Source organism: Cucurbita pepo, chromosome 6 (assembly GCF_057944985.1).
Source record: "Cucurbita pepo subsp. pepo isolate OVF chromosome 6, ASM5794498v1, whole genome shotgun sequence".
Taxonomy (NCBI): Eukaryota; Viridiplantae; Streptophyta; class Magnoliopsida; order Cucurbitales; family Cucurbitaceae; genus Cucurbita; species Cucurbita pepo.
The window spans coordinates 7720060-7741919 of record NC_141803.1 but is presented as its reverse complement, the minus strand read 5'-3'; the positions used below and the strand labels follow the sequence as shown (position 1 = coordinate 7741919).

The following is a 21860-nucleotide window of genomic DNA, read 5'->3' as shown; positions in this document are numbered from 1 at the left end:
TCGAACCCGTTTTCAACCCCGATTAAGGTAATTCATACCATTTTAGGGTGGTATTTTCTTGTTTATTAAATTATTATTAATTTAATTGTGAAATACGGTGGCGGATGGTGTGATAGGAAACAAAACCCTAGCAACGTTGGAAACAACTCTCAAGGAACTGGAGCATACATTTAGCTAGTTAGGGAGAAGTTCGGCTAATACCAACCAAGTAAGTGACCTTACTATAGGATATACTACAATTGTTTGCTTTACAGTTTTATTTACGAGCATGATGATGTATGAGTATGATGATGTATGATATTCATGATGATGTATGAGTATGATGCTTGAGTTGTGATGCACGTTATATGTACGTGATTTATGTTTCGATGCATGACGTACATATTATGTTTGATGTCCTTGATGGTTTATTATTGATCAGTATGATGTTCCATGACATTTCCTTAATATGATGATGTTTTCCATATTGAGCATGCTATATATGATGATGATTGTTCATACTATTATTAAGCTTGTTAAGCTTTCTTAATCATTCTTAGATGTCATGGAGGCTTATTAGGTCCTTAGGGGCATCTAGGTGATTTAGTCCTCATCTCGCATTTTTTATGATGCTTGGGTTTAGCTCCTTGGTGGCTAAACCCAATCTCTGGGTGCACTTAAGTCTAGACATATGATCGCTACTCATAATCCTAGGTTGCTCGATCTATTAGAAATGTACTAACTTAAGTCTACATGTAAATCGTTCTAGCTCTAGGGGCTTAATCTTAGCTTGTTTCACTCATGCGTACTTTGTCAGGGAGATATTTCTATCAATCACCTAAAGCATGAAAAACATAATCTACTCATTCATGCATGCTTATGAGGGACATATTCCTATCAACTAGTAAGGAAATCATAATCTAAACATTCAACCAAAATCAATGGGGAAATAGTCAATTAGTCACCCATAGTGATATCATAATATCTTATCTTTCATTCCAGCACAGCGAAAAGCATAAAATTCGGTATGCATCATAAATTCTCATCCTAGGGGTATTTCATTAATTTTCCTTAACATTTATAACATTTTCATCCAAATAGTCTTTCTAGAGTCCTAAACATCCATATTCTACCACCTAAGGCAAGATATGCTTGCATGCAACTATGTCCTTGTGCAAGTATTACTAGAGAAACTTCAGAATGACTATTTATATGGATGACGTATCCCTTGCCAAGCTAACTTTTCTGTGTGTTAGGAGCTTCAAATTTTCTAAAATTTCTCTAGTATAACCTCATTCAAATCATAATGAAGTCAACATCGAAATTGGGGAAAAAAATCTTATAAAGATCAAAACAGGTAAAAGTTGGAACAATACAGAGAAGATTAGCATGGCCAATGTGGAAGGATGACACACAAATTGAGAAATGATCCACAATTTTTTATAAATCAGAGTGGTGTAGCGGAAGCGTGATGGTCCATAACCCACAAGTCCTAGGATTGAAACCTAGCTTGTTAATTAATTATCAATTAAAAAAAATTTGTTTCCATTTTCCTCTTCTTTAAATTAAGTACATGTCTGATATGACATAAATGATATGAAATAAAATGCTTTGATATGATGCACAACCTGAGACATGTTTTTGAAAGTTATGATATGATAGGAAGGGGTTGTTTAATTGATGTGAAAAATGTTTGGAACCTCGAGGTATTACCCCTAATGATGAGTACAGAAACGTCCCCAAGAACATGTTTTTGAAAGTTATGATATGATAGGAAGGAGACATGTTTAATGATATGATATAAAATGATATGATAGGAAGGAAGATATAAAATGATATGATAGGAAGGAAAATAGGAAGGGGTTGTTTAATTGATGTGAAAAATGTTAGGGACCTCATGCATTATTGTATGTCACATGCATCGAGGTATTACCCCTAATGATGAGTACAGAAACGTATGTTATGATGTTGCAACGGTCCCTACTCCTTTCGGGTGTCCGTCAAAAGTACAATAGAACACTAGCTCGACTAGAAGGAGGACGCTCCCAAGGTGACACGAGGTCAAGCATGAATCTCACTGTGTGAATTTTACAGAGAGCGTATCTTATACACATTTTTCCTCCCACTAAGTATTTTATCTTGGATCGGTATGGCAACCCTGGGGGGGGGGGGGGGGTGAATAGGGTTTTAACGATAAAAGTGTTTTAATGATAAAACTTTTTACAAATAAGTAGAAGATGATAATTACTAAAACAAAATAATTAAAGTCAAAACAATAATCAAGTAGAACATGCAATAACTCACAATAATAATTTTGAAATTAAATAGGAAAGAGTTAGAGAAAATGACACCGTAGTTTTATAGTGGTTCGGTCAAACTCGACCTACTCCACTCCCCAAGCGCCTCTTGAGAATTTGAATAAAGAATTTTCTCGACTCTTTCCACGAGTCAGAGCCAAACCGCTACACCGCTCTTTTTACGAGTTCAAGAGAAAACTCAATCCTTTCCACGGTGCAGGATCAAACCGATACAAGTATTTGAGTTTCATATTAACACACCACAACTCTCTGAAAGAGTAGATTTACAATTTGGGATACTCACAACTATTTCCTCACAATACAATAACAATCCCTCTCAAGAATAAGATGAAGAGAAATAAACTTGTAAGCTTGGAGAGAGCAACAAACCATGGAGACTTTGAACAGATGAGGATTGGAGAATGTATGTAAATTGTGTTTTTTTAAAATATGGGGAAAATGAGTTTATACAGGGGAGAAAAGTGGCAAAATGTAGGATTGAATATTAACCATTGGATTGTGTTAGGAATAATGGAAGGTGGAGATTAAGAGTAAATAAATAAGAAAATTTTCTTAAATTCATTTATTTCAAAATTTTAATATAATAATAATATAATATAATAATAATAAAAAGTTAGGTGAGTAACGATCAAATGAAATTCAAAATTTATTATAAATATAATAATATAATAATAATAAATACTAGGTGAGTAACTACCAAAATTTTAAAATATAATAATATAATAATATAATATAGTAATAATAAAAATCGATGTGAGTAACAGTGAGATTCAAATTTATATTTTGTAAAAATAATTTTATTTAAAAATATAATAATAAGAAAAAAACTTAATGGTTACTCTCCCAAAATTATAAATGTCATACTTTGATAATTTTGATTTGTCCATCATTTTGATTTTGCTGACACATCATCACGTCGGTTATGTTGTCTCGATTGTAATTTCTTCGTTTTAGCTCTGATTTGAGTAATTGAAAAGTCGTTGAAATCGTTATTCCCGACCTTATACTGTGGACAATTCAAAATACTGAAAATAGTTAATAATTAAAAGTAGGTTTGTTATCATCAAAACATCAATTAATTGATTGAAATTAATTAGAGTGAGATCAAGGGCCAAAAAGCCAACATTTTAGATGGTTGGGTATACTCATTACTTAAGTATATTCCGGCTAATTAAATATAATTAAGTCTATGTGATTTTTCTAAATTTTACATCACTTAAGCATGCTCATAAAACTGGGCTAACTAAGCTCAAGTACTGGTCCGATCTCCAGGTAGTAGGTGTTCCGTAAACCGTCAACTTAAGTACCTCCAGCCTTAGACAAGATCGTGCCAGGTGAGCTTTCTCGTAACCGCAATTTTGTAAGACATCGACCTATTTTAACTATTAAAATTGATCGTGTTCGGTTCTCAACCCTAAGTGAGCATGCACTTATCTTTATTATAGATTTTAACATCTATCTCGTTTTATGACGTTGAAAATAACCTATAACATGCATCTAACATACTTTATATACCAATTATATAATCATCCATTCCATGCAATAATATAACAATTTATATCTATCACTCATGGAACCCTAAACATGCATACTATACATTATAACACTTATAACATACTTGGAATGCATGAAACATACTTAGCCTATGGTGGGATTTTAAATCTATATGACATACTTTATGCATATAAATTTTCTATTTAATTAAAACATACATTCATAATGCATAATTAATTAAACACACTAAAGTGGGTTGGTTTTGGCATTTTAAAGCAAGCAATTAACTAAATTATTACATTAATAATTAAAAATAACTTGAGCCGCTCCCGAGGATCATGAACTGGGCGAACCAACCCTTAAAAACGTTGAATTGGACCCCAACGGCACAAAAAACACCCGAACCGCCTCTTCCATCTTCTTCGGTTCAGCTTGCTATCTCTTCCATTTTGGACCAATTACAACCTAAAATGGACTCTAATGACTCCATAAATATTACAGATCTTTCTTCATTCATTAAAGCTCATACACATTAGGCTTATTACAATAATTGTATCAAATGGAAGCATAAAAAAAAATGCCAAAACCAAAACTATCCACTTTAGCAATCACAAATTTCATTCCTGAAATGTGGTACCCACCATGATCAAATTAATGTAAATAAAGTGCCTAAAACTTGCTCTGATACCAATTGATGGTGTTGATATAACACATGCAGAAACAATTTGGATCTTAGGCACTTTTAGAACATCAATTATAGTAAATAACTAGCATGTTCATAAGTATTAAAACTTAATGAGTTTAGATACTAACCTTTTGTAGTTCAAACTCCTTTTTCCTCACGAACCGGTTTCGAACCACCACTAGTGTCTTCTCCACTATCCTCCGGCCTTAGAACGGGATTGTGTATATATGAAGAGAGTGTTTGTGAGATGTTTTTTTTTTTTTTGCTCAAGGTTTTTCACCAAGAAGAGGAAGACCTTCAATGTACCATGATCACTCTATTTAAAGAGTCATGTTTGCATGTTCATGCAAATTTGAGTTCAACAAATTTTGACACTTAAAATTCCACTCAAACTTGTGGGTTTATTTGGCAAGCATGCAAGTTTAGTTAAACAAAATTTTGACACCTCAAAATTCCACTAACATGTATTTTTCCATTAAATAAGTCAACATTTTGACTTTCTTCATTTTAATTCAACAATTAATTTGAATAATTAATTTCAAATTAAAGTAACATTAAATGATTAATTAAACTATTTAATTAATATTTAATATTAATTCAAATGTCAATCCCAATCAATTCCGACACATAATTGATTAAGATATTTAATCTTATTTAAACATCTCAAATTCTCTCTTTTTGTTTAATTCGTAAATAAAACAAAAATGCGGTTAAATATATCATATATATGTAGAGCATATTCCCTAATTTGAATTAGAACACTTCGAACTCACTCGTCACACTGTTCTATGGTTTAGTTCGATATGAGCTAGAAGAGGAACCTAATGGACCTATAGATCATGGGCTCCAACGATCCAAGATTAACCGGTTAAACTCATTAACCTGGTTAACCAACATTCGTTAACTACTAGGACACTCCACTGTAGCCTAGTAGTTGCACTCCCCTCACTATAGATATATTTCTGTCCATTTGATATAACCATGATTAGTAAGTCGATCCTTCACAGGTTGTTCGTAACTAGAGCTGGGTCAATTTACCGTTTTACCCCTAAAGTTACTTCTTGTTCCTTATGTCTCACTGATCCTCTAATGAACAATTGGTTTGTGGTCCAACCAGTAAACCGAATCCCTCTCAAGCCAATGAGAGGGTGGGGCCCCTTGTTCAAGACCTGGAGTCAATGCTTAAGGGAACTACCTCTCTTCTATCCCTAAAAGTGGGTAGGAGTGAATTCCATCTTGCACCCCACGTCCCCAGCCATTCACCTAGTCTTACCCCTGAAATGGGAGGCCTATTGAGTCGGCGAACTAGAGCCACTCTCACCCATGCAAATCTAAGGATAATTCTGAATAAACAGGAGTTCATGGTTAGCTCAGGATTAAAACCGAGTTACCTAGGTTATCGAATGAAAAGAAAATCAGTCTCAACAGTAAACGACATTATAAAGTGAGAGTGGTTTTCTTCATGGTCCGATCTTATGCAATACTCATTGTATAGGTCGCCCCCACTCACATGTCTCCACATGTACAATTTAGTGATCACATTGTTTATATCATATACAAAAGTGGGCCACATCCATAGTGTCCCAGAATAAGGTACTCAGTCTTATCCTTATACTATAGATCATTTTGACTATATACTTGAACTTGATCCACTCTTACGTCTCTACATATAGTTCAAGTAATCATACTATAGCCAGAGTGTTCTTAGTTTATAGAATTTAGATTTAATGATCGTAAAGTTCACTTTATTCAATAACAATCTTTACTGAATAAATAGCAATAATAACTTTATTGAAAATAGAATATGTTTTTGTTTACAAACTATGAGTTTTAGGACATAAAACCCAACAGCTAGCTCGACTAGAAGGAGGCCCAGAAGGTGTGCAAACCGACTGGTGGGTACATATTCGCACTTATAGGTCATGTGTAAAATAGTAAATACACATTCAACAACCGGCTTAGAATAATCATCTAAGAGAATACTGTCTTCTCATTTCCTAACTCCAATAGTGGGGTCATTGGGTCTTTCTTAAAATATTCAAGTATGTGTTATTTCTATATTTCAGGTAAATGCAAGACACCTTGCACGGTTGACGACGAGACCATGACACATGCATAGGATAAATGTATTTAAATTTCTTAGACTTTAGGTTAGTATAGGACGTGGTTATATTTAATATTTACGTTGGTTTATTTAATATTTCGTTTGTATTGTTTTAAAGATATTTTCTTAAACAATGTTCTTTTATGGAGATGATTTAATTGATTATTTCTACATAAGAAGTTACATTATGTATACGCTAACGACTTTAGGTTAGTAGAAATCTAGGGTCCTTACATTTTTTCCTCAATTTTTTTCTGAAACACAAAGATAGAGTCTCAATAAAGAGTTACAGACTTATATCTCCCCTGTTCGTGGACTGTATCATAAATTATCAGCTTCCAAATTCGGCTGAATACTCAATTTTTTGCTAAAGCATACCGAGAGGGACTTGATATTGGGTAGGATTATTGTTGTATGTTGAAATCTTCCTTTAACTCCTCTCAAACTAAATGAATTAATTTGGGAATACAACTTTATGTAAGCATGGCCAATATTGGATTCCAACCTTCGGTTTGCAACTGAACCCAAAACGTAGAGTTTGATCCTCCTGGATAGCTTGATCTCAGACGAATTATCCCTCAATCACTTCATCTGATATGCTCTATTTAGTTCCCTAAGTCTAACGGAAACCTCAATTTTAAATAAAATGGGCTAGAAACAAGAGTTTGAGTTTTACTCCCAAAACTTGCCTGATATTGAATTTCTATAATTGGGCACACTCTTGGAGTTATTACCCTTCAAGTTCTTCTATGAAAATGTTTCTTGAAGGGGTATAAATCGATTGGGATAGGTCTCACACGATGAATTCACTCGTAACATCGAATTAAAATTTTAAGCTTCTTTGGATTCCTTCAATGGAGGACCAAATTTTGGAAATAGGTTTGGGGCATTTTTTCCCTTCTTTCCTACACCAAAATTGAGGTTAATCTTATTTGAAAGGTATAGAAATAAATTTGGAGGGAAATGATGGACGGTAGCTCGGAAGGAACATGAGAACTCAAAACCCAAAACCCAAAACCCAAAAAATGAAAAGCTTATCACTTGTGATTGAAGGCCCTTTGTTGCTTGCTTCTTTCTCCAAATGAACGGACATTGCTCATAACTTAAGAGAATGGATCCACTATCTTTGAAACATCTAGAACTGCCATGATCTCACAGTTGATCCTTTTGAACTTTTCGTTAAGAAATCATGTGCCGATCAGAGCTTTATCGAATTTAGTTTTGAATTTCAGTCGTTAGATGTGATGATCTGTAAACGTTCTAGATCATATCCAATTTAGAGAGAGACCCAACCGCTGGATTTCAAGAGACTGTAGATTATGTGCATAAAGGTACTACGGAGGATCTAATTTGGTGAGCAATGACAATTTCATAATTCTTTTAAACTAGGTAATTTGCCACCTTTTGAAAATATTTTTTTTTTCTTAATAATCCAAAAGTTTTACAAAATCATTACCTGTTATTGATTCTTTGATTTTCCTGTCCCGTATTTGTACCGATTCTTCTTTATATTCTAAGTATTCTCTGAACGGAAGTGTATCATGTGCTATTACGTGAGTGAGGTGATATATACTTTCTTAACATGAACACATGAAATATATTGTGTACGATAGATAAATTTTGTTGGAGTGCGAGTCTGTAGGCCATTAGTCCTATTCTTTCTAGTATCTCAAAAGGATGGATGAACTTGGGGCTTAGCTTCCCTTTCTTACCAAAATCCCAACATCCCTCTCATGGGTGCTATCTTTAGAAATACATGGTCTCCTACATGGAAATTTAAGTTTTTAGGCCTTATAGCTACACAAATATTTTACTAACTAAAATTTTGTTTTTATTAGAAACAATTTTTTTTAAAAAAAAAATTCGAACTTAAATCAATATAACCCAAAACTATATAGTTGGGTTGGGTCTAGTTCAGCTTTTGTGATGTCCCAGAGGAGAAAAAAACACAGGTGTGGAAACCTTCCCCCAATAGACGCGTTTTAAAGTCTTGAGAAGAAGCTGAGGACAATATCTACTAGTGGTGGGCTTGGGTCGTTACTAAATGGTATCAGAGCCAGACACCGGGCGATATGCCAGCAAGGAGGTTGTTCCCCGAAGGGGGATAGGCACGAGGCGGTGTGCCAGCGAGGAAGCTGGGCCCCAAAGGGGGGTGGATTGTGATGTCGCACATTGGTTGGGGAGGAGAACAAAACACCCTTTATAAAGGTGTGGAAACCTTCCCCTAACAAACACGTTTAAAGCGTTGAAGATAAGTCGTAAGAGTAATATTTGCTACTGGGTCGTTACAATCATTAACATGAATTATTCGAGTTAAAAAGAATTTACATCCCAAACAATTGAACTCTCAAGGAAAAAAAAACCCTCTCACCCTTTCCATTTATGAAGAATCTATTACACCAAACCCACTTGAAAGAATCATTAAAGGAGGTAGTTTTAATCATGGTACTAAAAATAAATCTCTCTAATTTTTTATTTATATATAATAAATGCATAAATAATTGTTTTTCCGAGTTCAATTATTCGTAAGAGTTTAAAAATTGATCGATTTTTTAAATAATAATAAGATTTATTTTTTTATTTTTTTATTTTTTTAATATAGTTTGTAATTGTGGGGGGCTTTAAATACATTTATATATGTTAACTTATGTTTTAAATAAATAGAATATGTATAGAAGATATTTAAAGTTGAAAACATTATTAAACTATTTTATTAATGGAGCTTTTAAAATTAAAAAAAAGAAAAGAAAAGAAAAAGAGCAATTGTTTGATATTTTCTAAGATCTAAAATCGTATCCCTTGAGTACATATTTCATTTCGAGGTGAGTTTGGATGTATAGTTGCCCTATTTTATAAGACCTCCTGAACCGTGTTTGAACCTGCACGCTTGACTCGACCTGATGTTGTGACCCGCGCTCCTCCTCAATGACTGCTTAATTCGGCTCTGCGACTTCAAATGGTTTAAATGGCTTGGGTTGCTCTATTTTTTCCTCTTCCAGAAGCCGATTTTAGAATTTCTAGAAGAAACTGAGATGAGTATAGTCACTTTTCGGTCAATTTACAGAATTACAAGATAAATTATAGGTTTAATTGTGGGCATTAGGTAAATTAAACCACTCAATGTGTTCTAATCCGGTGTCGTGCATTCTCATAGGCCAACTTGAATTTCAAAGGATGGATTTGGACTAGCTCCATGGTTTAATTGGCAAGTTCGGCTTAAGCTACTTAGTTAAGTGGCTCGACTTTTGGGTTGGTTGAGCTAATTGTATGATGTACGATTACATGTGCCTCGTGCCCCCTGCCCCCTACACACATCATAATTATAATTGTTATGCTAGGCTATGTTGTACAATGTCATGCTATGTTGTGTTATGCCATATTTATAAGTTGTGCTATAATGTGATTATTTCATGTTATAGAATAATATGATGTTGATAATCTTTGATGCATAAACCTCCATACACCATGTTGTGTAAGCTAATGTTAAGTATGAAAGATCTAATAAAAATTATGTATGCATGATTCATAAGCTCGTTATGATATTAACTTACATCACTACTTTCGCCCTTTTTAAAATTAGGCAAAGAATCGAGAGTAATTCAAGGAAACTTTTTGGGTAAGCCTTCTCGATTTTCTTCAAAAATCTTCCTTTATAGAAATTTCAAAGGCTACTTTTGGTCTCTTTAGACTACGAGGAAAGAGCTAATACGAGGATAGAGTTTTGTCATTCAAGCCCCTCGGTTAGAAATTTTGAATTGATTATTTTTTATTCCATAAGAATTAGAATGTAAAATCTATCCCAAAAGTTTCTGGAGTTTAAATAAGAAGTTTTCCGAGAAAAGTTCAAAGAATAATCAGTAAAGGAAGACTCTCAATTTCTTTAGGCAAGTTTGAACCTAAGTTTTTGAAAAATCGAAAAATTACTCCTCCACAATGAATATCATCTTTTAAAATTTTTTTGTTAAACTTGGTGGCAAGGAGAGGGGCAACTTTGGCGAAGAAACCAAAAGCCAAAAGTCCTTGAAATCCAAGAACCAAAAGGTTGAATTTTGGTGAATTTGTAAATTTTGAAATTCATAACTTAAACCACTAAATTTGTTCTCTACTCTGAGGCATAGCATTGATCTTAAACCATTAACTTTAGGGAAAATTAAGAAACAAACCTGTAATGATTTTCCATTTCTGCCTTATTTGGTTAAGATTTTATTTTTATTTTTATAAATCACAAGATATTATGTTATGCATTTATTCTCGTCCTAAAGACTAGTTTCAACAAGAAGTTATTACCTTAATGAAAATGTTATGAAAATCTTTTATATTCCTATATTCAACTTTTCTCCTTCCTTGAAAAATGACTTTTGCTCTCTAAACTTGTTTATGTTTTTCAGGTATCTGAGAGTACGGGAGAGTCAAGTGTTAGCCAGGAAAACGTGAGGGTTGGTTCGCTGGGTAGTTTTCTTGTTCGGCGAGTTCTCGAAATCGATTGTGTTGTTGTGTTGGAGGAAGAGTCGAGTGGAAGTTAGCATCGACGTCGGAATCGCTGTGTCGAAGAAGGCAAACTGCCGGAAGCGAAGGAGGAGGACGCCACGTACCGTGGTCGAAAACGAAAGGGATTGTGTCGTTGGCAGCGGCGACACATCAGATTAGGGTTTTTGTGAGGGTTCGGGCGAAGAAGACGTAGAGTTGGGTTGGGTTTCAGCATCTGAACTAGCCCACGGGCGAATGCGAGCCTGGTGCATTTCGACCCAACACGGACGTGCACTACAGTCTTGGTCTCGGCTCCGCACGCGTGCTCTCGGCTCGGCTTGACGTGTACGGCGGCTCAGCTCCATCAAATCCCGCGGCTCGACTTGGCGGCTTAGTTGGTCGGCTCGGCAGCTCGGCTTGGCGGCTCGGTATCACTATAATATATCGATTTCAAGGTTTTTGGCCCTTCCGAAGCCGTTTCTGCCCTTATTTTTACAATCTGAGGTCGTATGGTTCCTAACCATTAAAGACAGATTGGGTTGAGAGTTTATTTTGATAAATAACATGAGATTTAGCCAGGGTATGTTATGAAAGGTTCCTAAGTTTTTATGTCGTTATTATAGGACATATCTAACCGTTGGGATTAGCTTGTTGTGAGTGACTTTGACTAAGACCATGAGGTAAGTGACCTTACTGTTGGAGTTAGTTTACTACGTGTTATATGATGGTGCGTGCCCTGTGGCCCCTGCATGCACTACGTTTTATTATGTGATATGACTATATGATGTATGAATTATGTGTCTGTTTATGCTATGAAACGTAATGGGTTATGTTGACTATTTGTTTATGTTATGTGAAGTTATGAATGAGATGTTCGTGATATATGTAATGAAAATGTTGATCGATGCCATGGATACACGTAGTATTATCGAGTCATGTCATGAGATGTCTATGCAACTGGAATGTACTTTCATGTTATGTTATATGCCATGTAATATAAGTCAAGTGAGATGCCATGTAATGTAAGAAACGTATATGCGATGTTATCACTGCTTATGTAATGCCATGTTAAATATGTTAAGAGACCTCATGCATATATGTATGTCACGTGCATCGGGATTCTTCCCCTTTATGATACGAAAGAATGAATTACGATATTTATGTTCGTCATGATATCATGCGGGCCCTTTTCTATTTTGTGGTGTCCGACGACGTGTAACACGTTGTGCCCGACCAAGGCAGGCCCAGGGGGTATGTATACGAGCCCGCCTAGTGGGTCCATGTACGCGTACATGGGCCGTGTGTGAAGAATTACCACACACCCAACCCTACCCAGAATAGAAAAGCGTCCAAGGCTATGTTACTGAGTATTTCATAAAATACTCAAGCCACGTGCTACCTACATTTTTCAGGTAAAGCCAAGACGCCAATGTACGGTTAACGGTGGAGCTGAGGACACCATGAAAATTGGAGAGGGGAGATTTTTAGGAGTTTAACTGTTTTAAGTTAAAGCATTGAATATTGTTTTATTTAGATTTATTTTTTAATTCAGTTATTGAAGGTTTTATTTTGGGAGATAGGTTTGTTTTGGATTTATGAATCTTTATAAGAGACTTTGTTGTGTTTTTTCAAGATTATTTATGATGAGCTTCCGCGTAATGAATTATGTATGCATGGGTGACGTCACTAATTAGGTTTAGAAAATTAGGGGCGTTACAAAACTTGTGAAGAAGTTGTGAAAAAAATAAGAATATTCTCCTAATTCGAGAACAAATTGAAGTTGATAATCTAGGTAAGTTCATTCTCAGGTACCTCACTTTGGCCTCTTATATCTTGCTCGTTAATAAGCCAAATAAATTGAGATCAGTCCTAAACAATTTATGGTGTGTAGAACTACACGATTCCTGAAGAAATCGAGTGGACGCTCGCTGATCAAGAGAAAAAAAAACATGATTTTTAGAGGGTAGAAAGTTGAGATTCTTACGTGCTTCTGCATCTGATGATGTGGCGCTCTAGAGCTTTCCATGTCATCCTCTTTAGGTTTTTTACCTATTGAGTAATATATAGATTAGTTTAACCATTTTTATACCAGGTTCACATTAAGTTTTGATTTGACTCCGGAGAAAATATACTCAATTTATACCTACCCAAGAAAATTGATGAGCAAACAACTTAGGGAATGTAGCAAAAAGCGATCACGAACACGACCGAACAAGTAAATCACTATATAGACAAACCTTTGCTCACATTTTTGAATAAGTTCAAATACTTTTAAACCGTTTCTCAAAAAAAAAAATTATTTTTCTAGAAAATAGGCACTATTTGCCGCTGACTTAAGAAGTTTGAAGGAATTTCAACCTTGAGAAAGTCTGAATGACCCAAATACAACCAACTTAGTAAGTAACTAATTCGAGAAAGTTTAAAAAAAATACTTGTAGGAGTTGATTAGAATCTTTGGCAAATGATTAACATTCATATTTAGAAGCCTAATTGACCTCATTATGAAAGATAAGCCTCCAAAACCTAAAACTTTTCAGTTTTTCAGTATTCGCTTGCATGAATTGTGAATACAAGTAGTTTTATTATCTCACGAGTACTTAAGCTTACTTTATTGATTTATTTTTCTTTATTTGAGTATGTTGAGTCATTTTTCTTTATTTGAGTATGTTGAGTAGGCATGATTTATGCCTATGTATAATGTTAAATTCATGTTTGAGAATTTGGAAACTCGTATGTTCCCAATTAGTATTTGGGCGATCGTTATGTGGCCTAGATTATGAGCTATGACCATTTTAGATCATGAGCTATTGTCTTACAATAATTTGATCTTAGAACCTAGCTATTGAGTCACACGAACTTTTTGGGATGATTAGGTACCTTATAGGAACGTTTGGGCATGACCCCTGTTCATAAATTAATCAACATGGGTTAGGGTTTACTTGGTACATAGGAATTAGTTATCACCCATAAGGGACTCCAAGAGTCATAAAAGATACACTATTGAGATAGCTCTCGTTATGCCTAGTGGGGAACCATGGCCTTATACTTTTCTAGCCCAAGGAGCCTATATGAGTAGATAGTCTACTGTTGTGGCCAATAGAAGCAATGAACAGGTAGTTACTATTCTAACTTGAGGAGGGTGCAAGAATAGGTAATTTATTTATTTTGCTTGAAAAGGCGAAGTCATAGGCAGTTGTTGTTTGGTGTCACAATCAACGATACATTTGTGACACCAAGAAATTTATGGAAGATGATAACTAAGTTAAGTGGGGAAGAGTGTCACAACCACACTAAGAGAAATTAAGTTGTGACCCCCACACGCAAGACAATCAAGGAGCGCTCCTCCAGTGGCGCCCATTCGACCATGAGAGGGTCAAGATTGAGAAGTGTCATAATATAACCGAGGAGGATAGTCTATCATCCAAAACACCAAGAGTATGCACTCAAGTTAAGTCGAGGCATACGTAAGATTCGAGAGTTTGAAACGACACGAGTGTCAAAGACAAGCTCGAAGAGGGCTGGGCTTGCCGACCAGAAAGAGGTCTAGGAGATTTGCAAACCAACTTGTAGGTCCATACGCGCTCGTGTGGACCGTGTGTAGGAAAATTAAGTACATATCCAAATTGCCCATTTAGGATAGCCACCGTAGGAAAATTGACAGTTATGATAGGTCCCACTCATGAAACTGTACGTGATCGCATTTAACTCCGATAGGGGGTCACTTACTGAGTATTTCTTAAAATACTCAAGTCATGTGCTGCTTCCAATTTAGGTAAACAAGTCATGTGCTACTTCCATTTTAGGTAAAGGCAAGACACCCGTGTACAACTAAGGACGACATCGCAAGTAAAGACTATGACACATGCATACAATAGTTGTAATTAAATTCCTAGATCATAGGTTAGTATAGAGAATTTTTCAATTTTAATTTTCACTTTTTTTTTTTTTTTAACTTTCATTATGTTGCTTCAAAGTCGTTTTCAACATGTAAATTCATGGAAATGTTTTACGATGATGTTTTCAATGTTTATTTCTGCATAAGTGATAACATGAAAATAATGTATAGGTAAAATATTCTAATCAATAAATCACAAAGGGCAGTTATAATAAAATCCCTCTATAAAAAAATTAAAATCAACTATCTAATACCACCAAAGAAACACTGGTTTACTTGAAGTTTTATATTTTTTTACAAAGGGCTCCCTCTTTCTCTTTTCATTTTTTTTAGTTATCCATTATTAGAAACTCTCAATACCGGTGAAAATAATTTTGTGAAGTTTATCCTCCATATATCAAAGAGTTATGCTTCTAAGATGTAGTTTAAGGATGTGTTCTTAAATGATAACTTCATTGATAATTTTTTTTCTCCTCTAATTCTAGTGATTTAAAAATTCTAATGAGTTTGTACCATTTTGCTTGTTATTTAATGCAATAAGTCCGGTTGTTGTCTGGTTCATGTTAGTTTCCAACTATTTAGAGCATGTGCTGGACATTTGAGAGTGTCATTGACATTGAATTCTATTTATTGATCATTCATTCTCAAAATTATAGTTCTCTTATGTACATCTGCCAATGTTCTTCTGGTTTTCGAAAATGGTCTTCCCAAGATAATTGGTACATCACAGTTAGCTCCGTAGTCTAGAACAATAAAATTTTTGGGAAATATGAATTTATCCACTTGAATTAAAATGTCTTCCATCTTTCCTCAGGGATAAGTGATGGACCTATCGGCTAGTTAGATGGTGACGGTAGTTGGTCTAGCTTCACTAATCCCTAACTTCTTGTAAATAGACAGAAGTATTAAGTTGATGCTTGCCCCAAGTCACATAATGTTCGACCTAACTTCTTTTCTCAAATAGATATACAAGAATAGTGAACAAGCGCGAGTCTTTTTTCTTTAGTGGGATTTTATTTTTCAAAATTGCAATACACTTTTCATTTAGTGCCACCACCTTAAATTCTTCAAGCTTCCTCCTATTACTGAGCACATCCTACAAGAATTTAATGTAATTTGGCATTTTATTTAAAGCTTCCACTCGTGGTATGTTCATATGAAAATTGACTTCCTTTTTCTTTTTATTCTTTGTGGAAAAGAAGGTGTTGGTATGTACGTTCTACTCTCTTCTTCATTGTTGACTATCGTTTGCGTTTTAGGAGACTGTACTGTTTTAGCATAATTTTTGTTTTGATCCTTATGTTTAGTAGTTTCCTCCTTTCTCTGCTATATATCAGCTGCTTCTTCGGAGTGACTATCACTATGTTCTTTTATTTCACCTCCCCTACTGAGTATTTCTTTCGTGCTTCTCGATTCTATTGCTTGACATTGCTCCTTGCTTTTTTCTTTTTGGTGTTTCGGTATCTGTTGCCAGCTTTTCAAGAGATCTATTCCGTAACTCAGTTGCTAATTGACGTATTTGAATTTCTAAATTTCGCAAGGATGCTTGCTTACTATGTATCACAACATCATTTTTTTTTATCTCCATATATTCCTTTATTAGGCTCTCAGAGATGTTCCATGTGTTAGCTTGGTTAGTTCCTTTTCCTTGGACATTGGCTTGCGACCATATGTGATTTGATTTTGTAGTCCGATGGTAATTTGCCTTTGGTGGTATTTGTTGATTGTACGAGCTTTGTCTCTTCCATAAAAAGTTTGGTTGGTTTCTCCACCCCCAGATTATAAGTGTTTGAGAATGGATTATTTTTCTGGTTGCTAGCTTGATTCCCCACATGAAAAATTGAAGTCGGATTACATGGTCATTGATCAAAAGTGTGTTCTTCTCCACAATATACACAAGATTCAGTTGTTATTGAGTCATTACAGCAGCAGTTTCGACTAGTGCATTAGTTATTGAACCTTGTCCCAATGTTAGATTTTGTAAAATATTGGTCACCTAAGCTAATTGAACATCAATAGAGGTCAAAACATTAACTTCAGGTACTCATCTAGTCTTCTTCTTTATTGCACCTTTTCCGTTTTCCCCCCTTTGGTGGTCTCCTCTTCTTTTTAGGTGACATTTCCTTTTTATACTGTTTGTTTCTTCCCATTTAAGGCTGAGAAAGGATAAGTCGTCCACCTAGGACGTTCCTAATTGGGTAGTCAATGACCCATATGGTTTGATGATTTGAATTATAATTTCCATCTTTTTGAATTGCTTCAACATTAGTGTTAGCAATTTGTACATGGTCATCGTCGGTAGGTTTGTTACTAGATTTGTTACAACATCATGGTTTAACATAAATGTTCTGAAAATACTCAATTAAGTGTACAATTAGACTAGATTTATGCAAATTGATATTTTTTTCACATTGAACCATAATGAACAATTTCATGCTTACTAATTAGAATAAATTGAGTAATTAATAAGAAAATGGTGAGTATGAGTACAAAGTTAACTTCAAAAAGGTCTGGTATAACTCTACTTTTGAATAGTTATCACCTTATTCAAGCAATAACCTACATGAGGAACAGTAAACTACCTTTCATATTTCATTTCAAACTAAGATAATTAACTACCGACTCATAGCCGCTCTCAAGTATGTCCTTGTGCAAGCATTACTTGAGAAAAGTAAGAATGATTATTTATATGGATAACGCATGCCTTTCCCAGCTAGCTTTTCCTTCTTCTAGGAGCTCCAAATTTTCTAAAATTTCTCTAGTATAACTTAATTCAAATCATAATGAGGTTAACATTGAAATCAAAGAAGAACAATCGAATAGAGGTCAAAACATGTAAACATTGGACCGATACAGAGGTGATTAGCATGGCCCCTGTAGAGGGATGCACACCAATTGAGAAATGGTCCAAATTTTTTTATAAACCAGAATGGTGCAGTAGAAGCGTGCTGTAATGCCCCTAATTTTGTTAACTACATTACTGATGTCAGCACATGCATGTATTAAACACAACAATCTTTTAAGCCGAACTGTGGAATGAATCGGACTGTATCCCATAGTGCTTGAGCAGTGGCTCACTCTGTTTCCGAACCGTGACATGAATTGGCCCCTAATTTTGTTACCTACATTACTGACATCAGCACATGCATGTATTAAACACAACAATCTTTTAAGCCGAGCCGTGGCATGAATCGGACTGTAACCCATAGTGCTTGAGCGGTGGCTCACTCTGTTGCCGAACCGTGACATGAATCGGACTGTAACCCATAGTGCTTGAGCGGTGGCTCACTCTGTTACTGAATCGTGACATCACATGCATGTATTAAAAACAACAATCTTTTAAGCCGAACCGTGGCATGAATCAGACTGTAACCCATAGTGCTTGAGCGGTGGCTCACTCTGTTGCCGAACCGTGACATGAATCGGACTGTAACCCATAGTGCTTGAGCAGTAGCTCACTCTGTTACTGAATCGTGACATCACATGCATGTATTAAACACAACAATCTTTTAAGCCGAACCGTGGCATGAATCGGACTGTAACCCATAGTGCTTGAGCGGTGGCTCACTCTGTTGCCGAACCGTGACATGAATCGGACTGTAACCCATAGTGCTTGAGCGGTGGCTCACTCTGTTGCCAAACCGTGACATGAATCGTATTGTAACCCATAGTGCTTGAGCGACGTGGCTGCATGTATTAAACACAACAATCTTTTAAGCTGGACCGTGACATGAATCTGGCAGCTCTACAGCTCCGCTCACTAGTTTTCGACCCTCTCAGACCCGTTTTCGGCCCCAATGAAGGTATTGAGGTCATTTTAGAGTCGTATTTCACATTTATTAAATTATTTTAATTTAATTGTGAAATACTAATGAAAAGTGGCGAATAGTGTGATAGGAAACAAAACCCCAGCAACGTTGGAAGTAGCTATCAAGGAATGGGAGCTTACGTTTTGCTAGTTAGGATGTACTTCAGCTCGACTCGGCATAAACAGCTTACAACGACGCTCTGGCAGCTCTACGATTGTTTCAGCTCAGCTCACTAGTTTCGGCCCAGTTTCCACCATTTCAACCTCTCAGACCTGTTTTCGGTCCCGATTAAGGTAATTTAGACCATTTTAGAGCCGTATTTCACATTTATTAAATTATTATTAATTTAATTGTAAAATACTAATGAAAGGTGGTGAATGGAGTGATAGGAAACAAAACTCCGGCAACATTGGGAACAACTCTCAAGGAACGGGAGCTTACATTTAGCTAGTTAGGGAGTACTTCGGCTAAGGCTAACCAAGTAAGTGACCTTACCATAGGATATACTACAATTGTTTGCTTTACAGTTTTATCTATGAGCATGATGATGTATGAGTATGATGCTTGAGCTGTGATGCATGTTATATGTACGTGATTTATGTTTCGATGCATGACGTACATATTATGTTTGATGCCCTTGATGGCTTATTATTTATGAGTATGATGTCTCATGACATTTGCTTAATATGATGATGTTTTCCATATTGAGCATGCTATATGATGATGATTGTTCATACTATTATGACATTTCCTTAATATGACGATGTTTTCCATATTGAGCATGCTATATGATGATGATTGTTCATACTATTGTTCAGATTGTTAAGCTTTCTTAATCATTCTTAGATGTCATGGACGCTTATTAGGTCCTTAGAGGCATCTAGGTGATTTAGTCCTCATCTCACATTTTTTATGATGCTTGGAGTTAGCTCTTTGGGGGCTAACTCAATCTCTGGGTGCACTCAAGTCTAGATGTATGATTGCTACTCGTAATCCTAGAGTGCTCGATCTATTAGAAATGTACTGACCTAGGTCCACATATAAATCGCTATAGCTCTAATGCACTCATCTTGGCTTAGATCACTCGTGCATACTTTGTTAGGGAGATATTTCTATCAATAACCTTAAGCACGAAAAACATAATCTACTCATTCATGCATGCTTATTAGGGATATATTCCTATCAACCAGTAAGGAAATCATAATGTAAACATTTAAGCAAACTCAACGGGGAAATAACACTCATTAGTCACCCAGACCACCTATCATAATATCTTATCCTCCATTCTAGCACAACAGTAAACTGAAAATCGGTATGCATCATAAGTTCTCATCCTAGAGGTATTCTGTTAATTTTCCTTAACATATATAGCATTTTAATCAAAATAGCCCTTCTAAAGTCCTTAACATGCATATTCTAACATCTAAGGCAAGATATGCTCGCATGCTTTTATGTTCTTACGCATGCATTACTTGAGAAAAGTCAGAATGACTATTTATATGGATGACACATGCCTTGCTCAGCAAGTTTTTTCTTGTGCTAGGAGCTTCAAATTTTCTCAAATTTCTCTAGTATAACTTAATTCAAATCATAATAAGGTCAACATCAAAATCGAGGGAAAACAATCGAATAAAGGTTAAAACGGGTAAAAATTGGAACGATACAGAGAAGATTAGCATGGCCCTTGTGGAAGGATGACACACACAAATCGAAAAATGGTCCAAATATTTTATAAATTAGAGTGGCGCAGCGGAAGCGTGGTGGGCCCATAACCCACAGGTCCCAAGATCGAAACTTGGCTCTGATATGATGCACAACCTCAAGAAATGTTTTGAAAGTTATGATATATAATCATATGATATGAAGGGTACCTTGGGTATATACCCCTTATGATGAGAAGAAGTACATAAGGGTACAATAATCATCATAACGATGGTCCCTACTCCTTTCGGGTGTCCGCTAGCCCGATTAGAAGGAGCCCTGAAGGTGTGCAGTTTCGGGTGTCCGCTAGCCCCCGATTAGAAGGAGCCTTGAAGGTGTGCAGATATTCAAGTCACGTGCTACATCCAAGAACCAAAAGGTTGACGTTCGATAAATTTGTAAGTTTTGAAACCCATAACTTAAGTCATAGCATTGATCTCATACCATTAGCTTTAAGGCAAATTAAGGAACAAACTTGTGAAGAACTTGTGAAAAAGATAAGAATAGGGTCCTAATTCGAGAACAAATTGAAGTTGAAAATCGAGGTAAAGTCACTTTAACCTCTTATATCTTGCTCGTTAATAAGCCAAATGAATTGAGATCAGTACTAAACAATCCATGGTGTGTAGAACTACACGATTCCTGAAGAAATTGAGTGGAAGTGCTCAATGATCAAGAGAAAAAACATGATTTTTAGAGGGTAGAAAGTTGAGATCCTAGGGGTATTTCGTTAATTTTCCTTAACATATATAATATTTTCATCCAAAAAGCATTTCTAGGGGTCCTAAACATGCATAATCTACCACATAAGGCAAGATATGCTCGCATGCTAGTATGTCCTTGTGCAAGCATTACTTGAGAAAAGTAAGAATGATTATTTATATGGATGACGCATGCCTTGCCGAGCTAGCTTTTCCTTGTGTTAGGAGCTTCAAATTTTCTAAAATTTCTCTAGTATAACCTAATTCAAATCATAATGAGGTTAACATTGAAATCGGAGAAGAACAATCGAATAGAGGTCAAAACATGTAAAAATTGGAACGATACAAAGGTGATTAGCATGGCCCTTATAGAAGGATGACGCACACCAATAAAGAAATAGTCCAAATATTTTTATAAATCAAAGTGGTGCAGCGGAAGCGTGGTGGGCCCATAACTCACAGGTCCCAAGATTGAAACTTGGCTCTGATATCAATTGTGTAATGCCCCTACTTTTGTTACCTACATTGTTGACGTCACATGCATGTATTAAACACAACGATCTTTTGAGCCGAACCGTTTCCGGCCTCAATTAAGGTAATTGAGGCCATTTTAGAGTAGGAAACAAGACTCCAGCAACGTTGGAAGCAGCTATCATGGAACGGGAGCTTACGTTTAGCTAGTTATTAGGGAGTACTTCAGCTCGACT

At 35.7% G+C, this 21860-nt stretch overlaps 4 non-coding genes across 4 annotated transcripts; all 4 read left to right on the top strand.

The window, feature by feature from the left end:
- The first annotated feature begins 1316 nt into the window (after nt 1-1316).
- On the top strand, nt 1317-1419 carry LOC111797758 (U6 spliceosomal RNA). Its single transcript, XR_002815584.2, has one exon. It is a non-coding gene; the product is annotated as a U6 spliceosomal RNA (small nuclear RNA).
- Nucleotides 1420-17756: 16337 nt separating this feature from the next.
- On the top strand, nt 17757-17859 carry LOC111797773 (U6 spliceosomal RNA). Its single transcript, XR_002815599.1, has one exon. It is a non-coding gene; the product is annotated as a U6 spliceosomal RNA (small nuclear RNA).
- A 2517-nt stretch (nt 17860-20376) lies between these two features.
- LOC111797784 (U6 spliceosomal RNA) lies at nt 20377-20481 on the top strand. Its single transcript, XR_002815609.1, has one exon. It is a non-coding gene; the product is annotated as a U6 spliceosomal RNA (small nuclear RNA).
- Nucleotides 20482-21459: 978 nt separating this feature from the next.
- Nucleotides 21460-21565, top strand: LOC111797770 (U6 spliceosomal RNA). Its single transcript, XR_002815596.1, has one exon. It is a non-coding gene; the product is annotated as a U6 spliceosomal RNA (small nuclear RNA).
- The last annotated feature ends 295 nt before the right edge of the window (nt 21566-21860 follow it).